Source organism: Ambystoma mexicanum, chromosome 7p (genome assembly GCF_040938575.1).
Source record: "Ambystoma mexicanum isolate Mex_15411 chromosome 7p, UKY_AmexF1_1, whole genome shotgun sequence".
Taxonomy (NCBI): domain Eukaryota; kingdom Metazoa; phylum Chordata; class Amphibia; order Caudata; family Ambystomatidae; genus Ambystoma; species Ambystoma mexicanum.
The window spans coordinates 551,120,790-551,139,797 of record NC_090939.1 but is presented as its reverse complement, the minus strand read 5'-3'; positions in this window follow the sequence as shown (position 1 = coordinate 551,139,797).

Sequence of the window (19,008 nt, the reverse complement as noted above, 5' to 3'; positions counted from 1 at the left end):
CAACTGTGCATTAATTGGTGGCAAGAATTCCTCCAGATGTTCATTAAAACAGTGGTGATTTGGCTAAATGTGAGAGGTTTCTATAAATGTGCAACTTTCAACTGAGCCATAAATTGGACCATACTTATTTAACCAGGAGGATTGCTCAAGTGCCCAATGCTCACCTTGGGAACAGGACAATGACATGTGTCATGAGTTTGATTTTGATAAGCTTGTTGGCCAAATCAGCACTTCAGTCACACAAGTACCCATGTGATAAACTGATAACCACATTGTGGCCAATAATAATGGAAATAAATAACATCAATTACATAGTGCTCTGAAACAAGATTTATTGCAATAGTGGCACTAAGTAAATCACCATAAACTATAGCATTAAAAGCATATGAGATCAAGGATTTATTTATTTATTTAAAATACGTATAGCTTTGTATATACAACATATAAAACTTACATATACAGAAACAAGACAATACAATATGTAAAATGTTCCTGAGATCCAGATAAAATCCAATGATATACATCACATCAGTTAAAACCATTATAATAAAATACAGCAGCATTACATATACACACCTTGAGATAAACTATTTAAAATCGAATTGAATTTCCAATAAAACTTGTCCATAAAAAAGATGAAGTTCATGTCATCAACTTGCATACAATTAGTCCATTTCATTGAAACATTACTTTCATTGAAACATTACTAGGATCAAACGAATTATTAAAAGATTTGATTTAAAAACAAAAAAAAACTAATACGCATAAACGTTAAACTATCACAGTGTAAGAGAAGATGCTCAAGTGTTTCCAGTTCAGTACTCCAACATAGGCGACGCATTCTTTCTGCACGCACAATGCCCAGACTGCCTTGTCGAAAAATCTGACGATTAGGATTTGCCTTAATGTATAAAGTACTAGCAGTGTGATCCATTCAATATTGGAGGAATCAGCCACTTTTACTCTGTGTTGCCAGCTCTACCAGATTACATTCATGGCTACACACGCTTGTCTTATCATAGTGAATCGTTCAAAACCTACAGACCATATGCTATGAGCAGCCCAAATTTTACCCAACGTTCCAATATTATTACATTGGTCTATCTTCTGAAAGGCACGTATTTATGATACAATAATAGTTGCATTATCCATCAACCTCAGACTTTAAAAACATGTTTCAATTCTCTGAATAAAATCAACCACAATGCCATTAAGATCAAACTCTAAATACAGGAATTTGACAGTTACATTGTGCGGCATCCGAAACAGTTTCCACAATATCATAGCTTCAAACTTCTTAAGTTCCGGAAGATAGTTATGTCCCCATATTGCGATGCCATATTGTAATATTGATGAAAATGTTGCTGTATACAGCATCAAAATTGCATGAGCAGAGAAGCCAACATCCTTCCTGATAAAGACACTTATTGCATTTACCGATAGCATACATTTGGCTTAAAATTTACCCAATTCTTATCTCATTTTAATTTATCATCCACGTGCACACCAAGATATTTATATGCCTTAATCTGTTCAAGTCTAGCACCCTCAAAGGACCAAGCAGACTGTTTAGGTATTGATTGTTTTTTAGAAAAAAAAACATTATTTGACTTTTTCCGATGTTTACTTCCAATCCATTATTTATTTATGCATTTAACATACTTTATAGGCCCTTTGGGGTATGGGCCGGTAAAATCAGGTCATCGGCATAGGCGAGGCAACCTACAGTTGCCGATCCTACTTTGACCGGACATGTGGGGAGATTCATAAAGTGCCAATGCAGATCCGCCCGTTACATATTAAACAGCGTTGCTGCTACGATGCACCCCTGCTTTACACCTCGGTAGGTAGGTATAGATGCTGACAACCTACCACTGCAATCAAGGTGCATACAAACTGAGGTGTCCGTATAAAGCAGCATTAGCATTCTAAGCAGACCTAGTGGGATAGTGCAGGATAATCATTTCCTCCATAGCCTATTCCTGATAATGTAGCAGAATGCAGTGCTAAAGTCTATATAAGCACATTACATATTCGACTCGCGCATCTTCCAGGCATATTCAACTGCAGAGGTTAAAACAACTAGATTATGTAATGTGCTAGATTAATCCCTAAAACCCATCTGGTTAGGCTGAAGAATGTTGTTTGCGTCAACCCATGAATTGAGTTCAACCAGCAAGCCTCTTGTAAAGATTTTCGCTCGGATGTCTAGCCTTGTTAGCATACAGTAGTTAGTAGGATTGTTCCAGGCACTCTTCTTATGTACGGGAAGGATATTACTCATGCGCCACATATCAGGTAGCTTCCCGGGTTACCCTATTTCTAAGAACATGATGTAGAGTGCATGGGCCCAAATGTCAGGGGAAGGTTTGAGCAGATTTTCTTACTTACGCCATCCAGTCCGGCAGCTCGCAAACTGTTCAAACGTTCGATAATGATAGTAACCTTGAGAATACCCACATTCCATATGCAAATATTCAAACGGCGGTCACAGCTACATAATTGTCACTAGATAACCTCAGTGTAAATATTATATGTTCTACCCACTGATGTTCGGAAACACAAATGATAATCAGATCTCTTTTCTTTGCCCCACAAATTTCTTCCCATATCGCTGTATTATTACCATCCACTGCAAGAATTGCTATCTTCCTCCACCTTTCAGATTCACAATTCAATTTATGGTCTTTTAGCCACTTCTGATACACCCATTTAATCTGATTTACATGAGCAATTATCTCATTCTAGGTCCTGCGACCTAATGACTGATATATTACTAAGGCTATTTCTTTGCAGAGCTGTTTTTTGCTGCATCAATCTTTTTGTCATAATGCTCTCTTTTATTAAAGACCTTATTAGATCTTTCATAAACAGTTTTATGGGTTCTTATAACATCTTTAATCCTTTAATCTTGATATTATTTTTTGACATGTGTTATGTAGTTGTAGTTGTCTTATTATGTATGTTATGTAGCATTTTCTTCATAGCCGCATCTCTGTCACAGAGACTTCTCGTTGTTGTTGTTTGGCCGATGAGTTTTAAATGGAGGGTTCATTACAATGAACTATTATCATATTTACTTCTCCCACATTTAAGATGATGACCAAGGCAAGTTTACTTTTAGAACTTTTCAAAATGGATCTCTGGTCCAGGAAATAAAATAAATAAATATGACAGCAGGCCTTCCAGAGTCAGGTGTTTCTGCTCACACACTGACACACGGACACCCGGATACTTACATCAGGGCTTATTATGTATGTAGGAGCTCATGATGGATCATGGTCATGCACCTAGCATCCTTAAGAGACCTTTGTTGTAGAGGGCATCAAATTACATTGTTAGTGTTAGCATTCACGGGGGTTCATACGTTTGTGGAATCTTATATATAAATATCAAAAAGAGATAGATAGATACAATATTCATGATAACATAATTTATGTTGAAAGCGTTTTCTTCTTATCCTACTGTATGCTGTATAGTGTAAAAAGATGTTTTTACAACAAAGGATTGGTATTGGACAAAAAATTGATTGCTAATGACAGCAAACTGTTTCTTGAACAATCGTGTGCACTCATACAAACTGTCCCTACTACAAGAACACTCTATCCATCTTCTTATGTGGGATCTCTGCCTAGGCTGTGGATGGTGTGCCACCTATCTTAATGGGATAGGGCAAAGAATATCCCTGTCCAACCTTCATCATCAATATACTTCTAATACATGGTATAAAAGTCAGATTAAGATCAATGAAATGATTAATATAGGAAGACACAATGTCCTATCCTTGTGTCTCTATCATAGTGACTGTGTCCCTTCCAAGTCTGGAATGTCCATCTGAATTTTATTCACCAGTTTACGAGGATGGCACTAATCACTGAATACCTTATTCTGATAAGGGATTAAAAACTGTCTCTATAGGTAGAGACTAAATGTGTTAGATGCGACCAGAGCTTTCTAACTCTAAAACATTTTTAAGTTAGTGTGTACAAATAGCATGTTTGTTGGCATCGTCTTCAGCATGAGATCACTCATGCCGGATGGGGTCGAACGGTTTCGATGACACTGGTTGCTTGAATCATCTTCTTCAGGACCATTCAGATTATATGAACTCTAATTCTTGTCAAATTCTTAGAAGTAATTTGAAAATGCCTCCACTTCCTGCCAGAAAAGTAGAGGGGAAAGTGTAAGTAAATATCACCTCTAGGAGTAATCTGGTAGCCAAAAGGCTACAGGTTAATAGTGCGCACATGTCTTGGATTAACTCTATTTTTATTTAAAGGAACTAAATACAGTATCATTATGAATACCAATTACATGCAAGGAGGGTGAAGGCTTTCAATATTTTATATGTATCTGGGGCAGAGTGGCTACAGATGTGTGGAATTTCTCAACCACCTTCTGTCTATTGTGATTTATTGCATATTTCTTCACCTGCATGCTAGTGGTGGTGACATTTTAGGACACTCATATTTCTACATACCTGCAAGTTGTGTAGGACCCTACTACTATGGTGCTGCCAGTTGTTATATTTAGTCTAGTTTCTCTCTGTTGCTTTCTTGTGCTTCAATCTGTGCAAATGTGTTCATACATACTTTTACTCTTAAGCCACAACTGCCTAGTATAAGTATATATGAGTTGCAGTTATTAGTTAGTTCTTATGGTGGTCATTGCTTACCTTCTGTTGTAAATATTGTGCTTGTGAATGCCAGGTACCGTGTTGTGCTACATCTTGACTCGAGCTAGCCAAGCTCTGCAGGGGCGAGTAGAATGTTTTTTTCTCAATGCGCATTCTGAAAAAAAGGACAGACGTGTCTTAGTGCCTTGGACTCTACTGGTGTCCTAACTATAATGGTTAGAAGTTAATTGTTTTCGGTTAGCGCTACACAGAAAAACAAAACAATAACAAGATAAACACAATAAGGGGCGCTCACCGTTGATGTGTCACCCACCAGGTCTCTCGTATCCACATCTTGCCTGTAGTGCACGTCTCTGTGATGCCGGTGCTGGGGACATACCAAAAAGGATGCTTGTGACTTCCGTATTACTGCCGGTGGCCATGTTGAATTGGGCTATTCTAAAGTGTGAAAGTGTATGGGTCGGAGCTTCTATAAACACCAATACTACCATACTACTAATTACATGCTTGTTCTTTTTGTATGCAATTGTCCCATCTCTGGCACATCCAGCATAAGAATAAAATTAAAAAAAATGTAGTTACTATATGTGGCATGCCTTCTTTTTGGTTATTTTCCAGATTAGACATGAATGACCACATGATACTTTGCCATGTTATACACATCAGAGGTATGTGCACGCCAGCGGGTATGTATCACACATGTATTAATAGGTGTGAGCTTGGCCAGTTACTATAAGGTTATTGTATCGTAACAGCCTACCTTCCATGTCAAGACTGGGAGGGTGGCGGCATACCTGATGGAAAGTCTAGCAGTATAGACATCCGGGCGTCATTGGATAAATAATGTGAATGTTAATTGGTAACCACATAGATGTGTGCCATATGATGTTAGCTGTAGGGAGAGGACCTAATGTATCACAGATATGCCCGAAACCTTGTTGTATCAGTGGGCATGGACCAATTGTAAGTTGTGTACCACTTGTGGTTGCGACCATTTAAAGGTGGAATTTACCTCAAGGCCTTTGCAAGAGTACTGCTGGCACCTAATTCAAGTGTGGAGTACAGCTAAATCATTCCAATGTATATATTCGTTAAGTCCCCTAGTGTGCGTACCAAGTCTATAGATCCAGTTTTGTTCTCTTTTGAGTAAAAGACTATGGAAATTGCCTCCACATCTGGGTAGTTGTATTTTCCCGATCACTGTCCAACTGAAATCGTTGGGTCTGTGTCCTGCTTGTACATAGTGCATTACTGGAGGGGCTGTCAATTTTTTAGTGTGCAGGCATGATTTATGTTCTGTTATTCTAGTCTTTACTTTTCTGACAGTCATGCCCGGATACCCTAGATTACATGTACATGTGATGAGGTATATGACTCCACATGTGTTATAATTGGTGAAGGATCGCTGTATCCAGGGGGTCTTTAGTCCTAGTTCTAGTTGTGTACTACGTGTGGTTTGTGAGCACATGGTGCATTTCCCACTTGGCACATGTCCAATCACTAGATTGGTTGTCCACAAAGTGTGTTGTGTCACTTCTATGTCTTTTTGTTCACATAACGTTTTCACAAGTCTATCTCTTATATTTGTTCTGTGCTTCAGGGCAAATGCTGGTTCTTATAGGTGATGCTTTCCTGTATTTAGAATAGGCCACAAGGCACTTGATTTCTTTTTTTATATAGTTCACCAGAGGAGAAAGAAAAGCTATAATGTTGTTTCTTGGTGGTTGTTTAGGCTGTTTCTATAAAATTATCTCTCTTGGAATACTCTGTGCTCGTTTGTATGTGGACTTGATGATCTTTTTTGGATAACCCATCCTAGTGAGTTGTGCTTTTCATTCGGTGGCTTGAGCCACTAATCTGTGGTGTCTGTGCATAGTCTTCTGTATCTAAGAAACTGTCCAAGGGCAGGTTTTCTCTCAATGCCACTGGATGGTAACTAGAAAAGATGAGCAGAGAGTTCCTGTCTGTGTGTTTTTTATACACATTTGAGATCAGTTGACTATTCTCAGAGGAAATAGATAGGTGCAATAAATTGATGCCATCTTTGCTGGGTTCCATGGTGAATTGCAGATGTATGTTTTGTGTGTTGATCCATTGGTGTAAATCGCATAGATTTTGTTGCGTGCCTTCAAAAATAAAAAAAACACATCATCTATATACTGTCGCCAGATGATAATTTGCTTCAAGAAAAGGTTAGTGGGGTGGTAAATGCTGTCCGTTTCAAATGCATCCGCATATAGGTTTGCCAAACTTGGGTCAAAGGTGGCACCCATTGCCGTCCTGAGATCTGTTTGTAGAATACATTGTTGCATATAAAATAGTTTTGGGTAAGAGCAATTTCTGAGAGTTATATGACAAAGTATGCAGGAAAATTGTATAGGTCTACACCAGAGTCCAGGAGGTGTTTAAACATTATTAAAGTTGCAGTTTACAGTATTTTAGTATAGAGAGATTCTATATCCATGGTTACTAACCATTGTTTTTCTTTGTCGAACGTGAGATTGTCCAGTAAATTCAATATTTCAGTGGAGTCTTTTATGTATGACTCTATCTTGGGCACCTCATTTTTGATAAAGAAGTCCACATACTGTGAAAGAGGTTCTAGATGTGATTGTATGCCTGAGACAATCGGACACCCTGGCGGAGGCTGGATTGCTTTATGGATTTTGGGGGTAGCATAGAATGCTGCAATCCTGGGATATTCTGGCATCAGAAATGCTGCTTCTTTAGAATTTAGGTAACTGTCTGCTTCTGCTTATTCCACTTGTGTGTTGATCATATTTCTCAGCATGGGTGTGGGGTCGCCTAGTAAGACCCGGTAGCAGGTTTGATCGTCTAGTAGGGTATCAACCATGTTGTTGTGGTTGATGGTGTCCATAATAACTGTGGCACCTCCTTTGTCAGCTGGCTTGATAGTCAGGGAGGCATTATTGGCCAAATTGCTCAGTGCTTGTAGTTCCGCTTTTGTACAACTGGCATGTATGAATGGGATATTCTCCCCCATGTTTGCTAAACTTTTTAACAGTGCCTGTTCAAATGTGGCTGATTCAACTGTGTTAGTATGCAAAGGAGGAAAAAACTGTGATTGTGCTTTAAAACCAGTGGTGTCATCTGTTGTAGAGGGGCTGTCCTGGAAGAATTGCTTAAGACATATCTTTCTCATGAGTTGGCAGATCTAAATCCTAGCTTGGAATGGGTCATAATGTGCTGTATGCACAAATGACAATCCTTTTTGTAGGAAACCTTCTTCGACTTTTGTTAGGTGATGTCTGGTCAGATTGACAATTAGGGATGTGTTGGCAGCTGTGGTCCTAGTCCTCTGCTGCGCGTAATTCTTGGGGACTACATTTGCCATTGTTGCTTCCCTCTGTTGCCTCCTCGTTGGCCTAAAAAGGGACATTGGTTGCTGCTGAGGTGTTGCCTTGATTTACATTAAATTGTACACAATGATTATCTGAACTATTTGAGGATCCGGGTGAAGATCCTGATCTCTGTCTGTAATTGCCTCTTTGATTATTTTGGAATCTGATGAGTGCTGCATCTCTTCTGGCCTGTTTGGCTATGTCCGAAAAGGAATCTGTGGTAAAAAATGGATAAACCTTGTGCAAATGAGGCTAATTTGCTCAATTTCATATTTAAATTTAAGTCCTTGAATTCTTTTTAATGTAGTTTCAAGGGCTGCCAATTTGATGTTATAGATGTCTACAGCTATTTTGAGCTTCACTGCTTCATTATTTTCATTGAGGTCTTTTAGAAGCTGTTTGGTGACTGTTTTGGCTGTATTTATTATTATGACCAGCAAGTCTTTGGTACATTTATTCACTATGTACAACCAATCTTTTCTGAACGGTATGTTCTCTAGGAAAATCCTAGGTTCAATCTGAATGATCAGGCCATTCGGTGCAGTTTGAGCTTGGAGTTATTCTATCATCAGAGCTCTGTGGATTTCTATACGGATTATCTTTTTGTGTGCGATTTCCATTCATCTGGGTTTGACGTGGTATAGGTGTTAAGATCTCCTCCCAGAATGGATGGATTAGCCAGAATTTCTTCGGCAAGTTCTTCTGCAAATGCCAGGTAATTACTCTTTGCCATGATATTTATGATTACCAGAAGGTATGTAGTCAATAACGATATAAAGCTCAGGGTGAAGGGATGAAAAAGGGGGGGCGGAAGCTGCTTAATTCTATGTCGAGCTAGTTAGTTTAAGATGTCAAGGATAATGTATCCTTGCTTCCCAGTGGCAAATTAATCATGCCCAACAACCCAACTGGGTTGTTCGAATAATAAAACACACCTAGGGTTAGATTTGATATACACAAAAAGTCTGACATACTGTCCGCCCGTTAATATTAGATGTGTTTACCACAAAGGAACGGTATTGGAAAAAAAAATGATTTCTAATGACAGCAAACTGTTTTGTGAACAATCTTGTACACTCGTCCAAACTGTCCCTACTAGAAGAACACTCTATCCATCTTCTTATGTGGGATCTCTCATTCATCCATCAATATACTTCTAATACATGGCATAAAAGTCAATGAAATGTTTAATATATGAAGACAGAATGTCCTATCCTTGTGTCTCTGTCGTGGTGACTGTGCCCATTCCAAGTCTGGAATCCCCATCTGAAATATTTTGACCAGTTTATGAGGATGACACTAATCACTGAAGACCTTGTTCTGATAAGGGCTTAACAACTGTCTCTATAGGTAGAGACAAACTGTGTTAAATGCTACAAGAGCTTTCTAACTCTAAAACATTTTTTAGTAAGTGTGTCAAAATAGCACGTTTGTGGACATTGTCTTATGCCGGATCGGGTCGACTGGTTTAGATGATACTGGTTGCTTGAATCATCTTCTTCAGGACCATTTGGATTATATGAAATCTAATTCTTGTTGAATTCTTAGAAGTAATTCAAAAATGCCTCCACTTCCTGCCGGAAAACATAAGATACAGGGGAGGGGGTAAGTAAATATCCCCCCTAGGAGTAATCTAGTAGACCAATGGCTACAGGTTACCAGTGTGCACATGCCTTGGATTAACTCTATTGATAGTAGAGGTGCTATTATTGAAAGGAACTAAATATGGTATCCTTATGAGCACCAATCACATGCAAAGTGGGGAGGGGGCAGGAGGGTGAAGGCTTTTAATATTGTATATGTATCTGTGGTAGAGTGGCTACAGATGTGTGGAATTTGACTCCCTCGGTATAGCTTACACAAACTATGCCGATGACACTCAAGCCCTCCTCCCCCTCACAGGCACTTATGACACAGACGCAGTGGAAATCCACCTCATATATAGCACAATCCAAGCATCGATGGCCACAAATGGACTTTGCCACAATGGTGATAAAACCGAGACTTCACCCTAGATAATACAGTCATCCCTGTCTCTCAGGCTGTCAAAACCCTACTTGTTTACTTAGATTCCATACTGTCCATGACACGGCAGGTAATGCAATAGCCTCAGCCTTTGCACATACCACGAAACTCATCAATCAAGTATAGCCATATCTATCAAAACAAAACTGCCTCACTATAGCTAGTGCCACCATAGGAGCCAAACTTGATTACTGCAACATCCTCCTTGCAGGCACCTCTAACACTAACTTAAATCGGCTCCAGGTTATTCAAAATACTGCCCTTAGAGCGGTCAAAATTCCTAAAAGGGAGCAAATCTTGAAGAGCACTGGCTACCAGTAAAAGAAAAAAACACCTTCAAGACCCTCACACTTACTCACAAATGCCTTCATGTGCCCATAAAGACTCAGTCACTCCAATAAACTTTCCATCCCCACTATACAAAGGAGCAGAGCAGGAGGCATTGGCTTCCACCACATTGCTCCTAAACTATGGAACTGCCTCCCGAACCACTCAGAGCTGAACCCTCCCTCTCAGCATTCAGGAAAGCCTTAAAAACCACCCTCTTAAACTAACCCCACTGTGACAGCAAGGCTCACCCCAGCTATATGCTACACGTGACACTGTCTCTGTTTATTCCCTGTAACTAAGAATGTACTGGTTTGCTTCCTCACTATGTATATTATATACTATGTAATTAAGCCTGTTCATCCATGTAACCAGCGTCACAATGCCTCTGGGCTGCTGTGCGTTCAACAAATGTGAATAAATAAGTGATTAGTGCCATCCTCGTAAACTGGTGAAAAAAATTCAGATGGAAATTCCAGACTTGAAATTGACATAGTCACCACAATAGAGACACAAGTATAGGATATTGTGTCTTCCTATATGAAGCATTTCATTGACCTTAATCTAACTTTTATGCCCTGTGTTAGAAGTATATTGATGAATGAATGAAGGTTGGACAGGGATATTCTTTGCCCTATCCCTTTTAGATAGGCAGCACACCATCCGCAGCTTAGGGAAAGATCCCACATACGAAGAGGGATAGAGTTTTCTTCTAGTAGGGACAGTTTGTATGAGTGTGCTGTATACTGTATACAGTAAGTCTGGATGCATGCAGATACGTTGTTGCTTCTCCGTGGTTGATGAGCGTGTACTAATCCATTTTGAGATTTTGGAATGAAATGTGAAGTTGACATGTGCGAGGCACTAACAAAACTCAATTTATGAAAATGACGTCAATGGTCAATAACACTTGAGGTTTGAAATGAGTCTTGTTCAGATGCCAGGTGGAGGCTTTTTGCAATTGTGATTCTAAGTCAATAGAATCGTGGATTTACATCTACAGATACAAAAGTGTGCTCAAATAGCAGCAGTTGAACAGCACAGTGTGTGATTTTATACAAAATTTCACCCAAAACACATAAAAATGGAAATCAATTATCAACTATAAAACACACTCGCTGATGAATGTGCTACTGACATGGTGCTATAAACAGAAACATGCTGGAATTGTGACTTTGGGACACAGTATTTGTAATGAGATGTCATTGTTATCTGATTGTGCCTATGTAATAAAGCGCCTAATCTTTTGTATTGTAACTGATGTATAATCACATTGTTGTTTTCGGTTGGTGTATGTGTTTTAATTTTGTTTTGGGTTTTAACCATTATTAGATATTGTATGATATATGTCACATTTTTTATGTAAGTCTAATGAGTCAATTTTTTCACGACGCACAGTAGGATAAGGAGAAAACATTTTCACCATAAATGAAGTTGTCATGAATATTGTATCTATCTATCTCTTTTTGATATTTATATAATTCGGTTTGCCTCAGACAGTAGAGATAGGTCGACCGTGTTCAGGGTCCACCTTGGGGTTGTCTTTAAATACTTGCACTATATATACATTTGTGGAATCTGCACTAGCCCACAACAGCAACACATATTGGCATGACTCATAGTGGTTCCGCTAGTAGGCATACAATGGAGGGAATGAAAGCCCCTTTGCAATGATTGATTAAATGCATATGTCAATGCATGTATTTGTTAGCAAGGGGGGAAACGTTTGTGCTCACTTGACAAAACACAGTGGAATACATAAATAAACTGCATGTCCAAAGCCTGTCCTCCCTTTACTATTGCACAGCTAAAAGTCCAGATTGTCAACTTTAAGAATTAGAATTTTTCCCAGCTATAGTAAGGTTGTATATCTGTAGGGAATCAAAAGTGTTGCTTAAAATAATTTCCTCTGCTATGCTATTCACGCTATTACTGACTATTTTAGTAGTTAAGTTGGGGTGTGTGGTTTAATGTGGATGGGCCTGGACTCATGGTTGGGTCTCTTAGAACAGTTTTGGGGTCTGTGTGGGTAGTGTGATATCCTTGGGCACACACAGTTCTAAATGTCATTTTTTATAATTAAATATAGGGTAAGTAACACTACTTTAGTTGGGGCCAGGATTGATGTATTTTAGCAAGGGATTGCTACCCTTAGTAACCCAAAGTACTTGTCCTGTTAATTAACTCTTTATGGCCTTCTATACCTTATATTTTCTTAACGTAATTCTGGGAGGAGACTTTAACTTGGTGCTAAATAATGTACTGGACAGGCCAAGGAATAAGAATAGCGCACCCTCCCTAACTATACAGTGAGACCGGTGTAACTTATGTTATCTGTGGTATATTAACCAGTTCAGGCTTCTGTAGGAACTATATTTTAAATTCTCCATAAGACTTGTATATGTTGGGTTGAGCAGATAGATTGATGTGATTGTGATACATGATCATGCAAACATCAACTTAAAATGTCATTTTGGAAGTGACCAAACAGAACAAATATATTTTTGCAGGAAAATGAATGCTCTGCTAGTCATCAAGTGGTTTGGGATAACCTAGCCCTAGCATGAGTTATGTCACACACAGTGCGAGATTGAGAAGGGCAATGATGAATGATTTGAGAGATAAAACCAAAGAATCTCATGACATAGACACTATGGACATATGTTACAAAGTGAGTTTGTGCAGTTTAAGAGACAGCACATTAAATTCCATGCTCTCCATGAAGGCCAAGAATGTGGTCTTACCAAAATGCCAAGCTTATTCCGAATGGGTAAAAAAGGAGGGAAACTGTTGTCCAACTGATTTCTCAAAGGATTAGAGATAGAAATATAAAAGCTGTTTACATGGCTGATGACTGTTTAGTATCATGTAATGATTCATCCCATTCAACATTCCTACACTTATACCGTTGCATTTACAGATACTCCATTGTGCTGGAGTCTGAGCATTCTGACATTTTTTAGGGTCTTTTTCTACACATCAATACTGTTTAGAACATGGAATGCCAGAAGGAACCATTTATGTGGAAGAGGTCAATTGGTGGTATCTATTTGACAGTGCATCAAGGACTTATGCAGTCCTGGCATAATTCTGCAGGGTGTAAAAGCACACCAGAGCCCTTATTGTGTCAGCATTTTGTGTTAAGTAATGGTTTGTTATGTTATGTTGTGTTACAGTGTGTTTATACTGTGCCAAATCATCACTGTAGCCACCTGAGAGAACATGGTGTTTCAGGAGATTGGTGTATTATGCCCTGAAGTTAGGGAACAAGAACTTAGTATTCAGGGGAAACAGAGTAGGGAAAAGGTAAGAGGGGAAAATCGGGTGAAATGCAGCAAATGCATGAATGGGGTGACACAGAAAGGGTAAGGTATTGTGACAGCTTCGGTGCATGTGAATCTATTAAAGTGGACCAAAGATTGGGATTACATAAAGGAAAGTATCTTCTAAATGTGTCAATAACCTTGTTTTTGTATGATGCTTAATGGAAACTGTAGTAGCTTAAAAGCGCCAAGCCTTGTCTGTGGCATATTGTGCCCTGCTTGTCGAAGCCCAACATTAGTCTCCTAGAAAAAGGTGCAAGAGCAGGATTGAAGTAAAATGCAGCAATAGGGAGTGGCAGGGTTGCAGATGCATGGAGGAAGTTAAACTGGGGTGGAAATGCTTTGTATTACTGTAGATGTGTGTTTTACACTATATAAGGTAAACATACCCATTGGGATTTCAAAACAGTGTTGGAAGTGTGTTAGGGAGAGTTATCCAGAGTGGATAAGTTCCCTTACCTACTGAGTTCCTCAGAAGCTTTGCTGGATTTATAGGATTTATTTTTTTCATCCGGTAAGAGTGTGAGCCTTTTCTTCCCACTCTTACAGGTGTTTTTGTGTGTGTGTTTAACATTCTTTTGTTCATAGACTGTGGAGCCACACCTGCTCCATAGGCATTATCGTTTTACTGTGTCTTACACAGCACCTTCAGTGCAGTGACACAGGGTTGTCGGAGAGAATTCCTAACTCAGACTCCATTTTCTGGGACTGACTACTGTTTCCCAGAACATGTAAAGTTGCCTATGGCTTTATTAGTCTCTTTAAAAATCCACAGACCCAGTACAAACTATCTTACATAGGGTACTGGAAAGGATTAATACTTATCCCTTTTTGTCTGTTTTTCTTGGAGCATTGTTTCGCTCCCTTTTCATCAATACTTGGCTGGTGGCAGTGTTAACTACCCTATTATTCCTACCACGGTTATCTTAAATAACCTTGGTATTGTTTTATGCTATCTTGGTAGCCTCAAACTTAAACCCGCTGGAATTATACGGTTCCGGCTGGGTTTATTCTCCATTTCTTTTTGAAAATGTCTTTCTCGTGTTTTACTCACGCACCAAACCAGGTTTGGTTCCTTTGTTCACCGTCTTTTCGCGGGCTTCTCCACAGAAGCCCTCCTTAGGCGCATGAGTGTCGGGGAAGGCAATATGTAGGGGAGGGGTTTTAGGACCTCTGCCATGGGTTCCTTTGGTAACCCAAGTTGCACTCCTATTTGATTGGCTAGATGACTGTCCCGCCAGGACAGCCACCCTGCTGTGTGATTGACAGCCAGGCTGTGTGAATGGGGATAAACTACATAAAAAGCTGGTATCTGGGTCTGGAAAGGCAGAGTCGCCACTGGAACGAAAGAACCGATGAGGAGCTGACAGAAGAGGATCCCTACAATGACTGAACCACCCAGTGAAGCCCTGCTGCAGGTCCGAATCTTCAGACTCCAATGACAGAGAAGATCTACCAGGAATATTCTTCCCCTGAGCTGGTGGGACCAACCAATTCGCCCAAACTGCAAGCCAGGACTCCCTACTCTGTTTGAATTTGCTGTACAGAGCTAGATTGAACTGGATCGCCAGGAAGGCCGGACCGTGCTTGGGTTTTAAGGAGCACACATTTTATTTGTTGCTTTGCTCTGTTGCTAGATTCTTCCCTGGGCAGTGCAGGACCCTCCAGTCTTCCTACTTTGTGTCAGTCCGACAGTCGCTTCAGGAACCGTGAGCCTGCAGGACCTGCGAGGAACGTCCTGCTCAGCTACAGCTTCTTCTCCATTTAAAGGTACTGTGCAAATCCGGTTGTTCGTTTTGTCCAGCCACAGTGAAGGTGTGTGAAACCTTTCGCCAATCCGAGGGCTTCTCATTCTCTACTCTTTAAACTAACTTTTCTGCTGACAAACTTCGTCCAGAACTCTTGGTAAAGAGCTAACCACAAACTTCTCTGAAATGTGTGATCTTGAGCAAAATAATTTTGTCCTATTGACTTTGACCCTAAGCCTTTTGATTTGATTTGATTCCATAACTGTAGTTCCTCTTTCTAGATTGCCCTGCTTACTTACTGGTTGGTGCTGCTCAATTTGTATTTAACTTTGTCTTTCCCTCCCTTTTAAATTGTTGGAGTGCCATTTTGCTCACACTTCATTTTTTAGCTTAACTTGTCCAGAATCTATTGGGAGTGGTGTGGTGTATTAAGAGTGTGATTTTTCAACTGCTTTATTTTAGTGAGATATTATAAAACTGATGTGTAAATAAATGTATATTCTTTTACTCAAAAACCTTGAGTCAATATTTGTTTGAATCATAGTAATTTCTGTCCTTTGTTTAACTATTGACACTGCCCACTTTACTGTGTAGTACAGGCTTGTACCAAAGGTGAATTTGTACTGTCACTTGTAGTCTTAATTGTGTGTGGTTTTCCCAAAGGGCACGGCATATAATTCTGCCTAACAAAGTGTTATAGGTTACAGATTTAGTAGTATTGGGTTCATGAGGAAGTTCATGCCCGGACAAACATGGCAGATATGAATGCTATCAAGTTCATGAAACGTTATTTTGGGACTGGGAAGCCACAACAAAAATGTGGCGTAGTCCAAGATTACGATATGTGAGAAGAGAAATGTTGTTGGTAACAAAAGGTAGGGGAGTGGGATAGACATGATTAATTAAGTAAAATAAAGTCAAATGTGACTACCAGTTGTAATGGTAAATAAAGTGTGTGTGTTCCTTGGTATTTTCTGTCAATGTATGAGGCAATGCCTTAATGCAGAGGGTCAAAAGTCAGTGAGAATTTTAAAAAGGGCTTGCAGGCTCTTTCTTGCATACTGTTCAGGATCCAATGCTGTAGACATATCAATAGCAGAATTTAAGGGAATCTGCTCCAAGGGTAACTAGTGATAACCATAATCCTAATGTGCATTATTATCGTTTTTTTCACTACCAAGAGGAATAAATGTACCTCCTCTCTGCTTTTTAACTTGGTGCAGACGTCACATGACTGTCTTTTGCGAAAGATCACCAGTGAAACATTAATGGCCAGAATCCAGTGGTACTCTGAGATTTCCAGTAACAGGATACATTGAGGGTTATCAGAGATCTTTCCTATCTCCAGGACTTGCAGTAGTGGATAATGTATGGGCTGGATGTTAATATGGTTTAGGACTGAACCTTCCTATTTAGGGGGCAATGTGAGGCAAGATGTTAAGGGACAGCTGTTGAATGATCTGATTGATGTTCTATAAAGTTTCAAATTCATATTTCAAGATGGAATGGACATTTGCTTAACACTATGTGGAACGATTGACACCATTGTCATATACATGTTCCCTTTATGTTATGCAAGCTTTTCCATTGTTGTTTAAAACAAATGATGAAGATACATTAGAACAGGTATTCAAAGACTTTCTCTGGTGTTAAGGAAATCTCACAGGCTTCCAAACTGGAAAATCCAAAAGTATGTTAATAAGTACAGATTTGAATACCCCAATACCTAAAACAGCACTGAGAGTTTGCCCTTTGGGATTCCAGGCTGCATTCATATCCCATCTGAGTGCCTCTTATGCCCTTTGTTTACCAAATATGTTGGTGTCTATGTGTACATTCCCAATGACAGTGAGTTCTATGCCAATAGTGGCCTGTATTGAATATAATAAAATAGAAGTGCTGTGTCTTGTGGAGTAATCCAATACAGACAAAAGGTAATAAAACACTTAATTGGCACAGATGGGAGAATTCTGGTGTCCTTAGAGTTTGTGATACATTGAAGCGACAGTGTAAAATCTCAGGTTTCAATATAGGCAGACAAGAAGGGAATCCAGAAAGCATGATCAGCTCTGAAATCGTTGTAGGATAGAATGGGTATGCTGCATGGAGGATTAAGTGGGGTTGCCCACCTTTAAGTCCTCAAGGCAGAGCCTTTTTCTTGTTTATGCTGCTGACTCTAATTGAGGGAAAATGTCTAGGTCTGAGGAAAAGCTGAAGAACAAAGAAACAAAGATGAAGGGTCATTGGAACTTGGTGTGACATTGACAGATGTGCATTGGATCATTATTTGTAGCTCATCTAGTGCAGAAAACCTAGACCTTCTTCTGAAGTAACCTCATGAATGAATTGTGCTCAGAAGCTATCAAATTCCAGCAAGGATACACTGCCTGGTCCTCAAGGTTGAGGGTCTTTGCTGGAATTGTAAGAAATCAGAGTGATCATGCACCATAGGTAATGGGCTTGCTCCAAGATTGAATGATTTTAGCCGGATGTTCTAGAAATGAACACTCAAGATAGTGATCTGCCTCTGAGGCCAGTGATGGTTCATTTGCACTTGCATAGTGAATTTAACAGGTTGAGAAAGGCCAAAAGTTGATGTTTGTGTGGGCTGTGGTGACTGTGTAGAGAAAGATTTTGAACTACCGTAAATATGATTCCAGGCCAACAGCTTAAATGTGATTTATTCTATCCAAAATGGGATAAAACGTGTTCAGATCTATTAGGATTTGGAAGGATGTACATTTACAGGGGGTTGCTTGGATGAATTATATGTATACTTGAATCTTAGATTAGAAATCCTGTGTAGAATGATACCTGTTGCTTCATGGTAAAGCGTTCTCGCCTGAGTGTTGTCTCCCGCCACTGGCCCTTTTTTCCCTTTTGTCTTCCCCTCCCACATCCTGTTTGTTGCCCACCATAAATAACCCTGGGAAGTTGCGCTTAGGAGCCATTGTATAGTCTTCACAGAATAACAGTCTAATACCTGTTTTGGATATACTTTAATAATATGCATGCCTCTGTTATGGAATGCCTCCTTTCTGAATAAACATTTACAATACAAAACATTTTAAAAAAGAACTGTGACATGAGTTGGTTGTAGTCAGTCCCATCAGTATTCACATTGCAGACAATTAAATCGTCAGATCCGCACTGTTGGATAGATATTAACCGTTTCCATTACAGAAAACCCAAAATGTATTAATCTCATTCTGTAGTAACTACATGGAAATCATGATGTGCTAATTGTAGTCTATATTATAAACGTAAAATCAGATACAAGAAATCATGATTCATATTAGAAATGGACAAAGCAAGACATCCTTTATTGCTGCTTTGCACACCATACAAACAAATAGCCCACTATCAGCCCACCACCCAAACTAACCCAACCCACCTTTAAGTCACCTTGTATTATATTACTTCATGGTCTGGCCCCTCATAATATAAGTCATATCCATTTAACTTCCCCCTCCCCAAGGTATAATAATAATGTTCATTGTATATATCTATTGTCCTTCTTCTGCTTCCTGCTGTTCTCCTGTCATCACATGATCCTGCACTTCCGGGTCTGTCACTGTATTCTGACG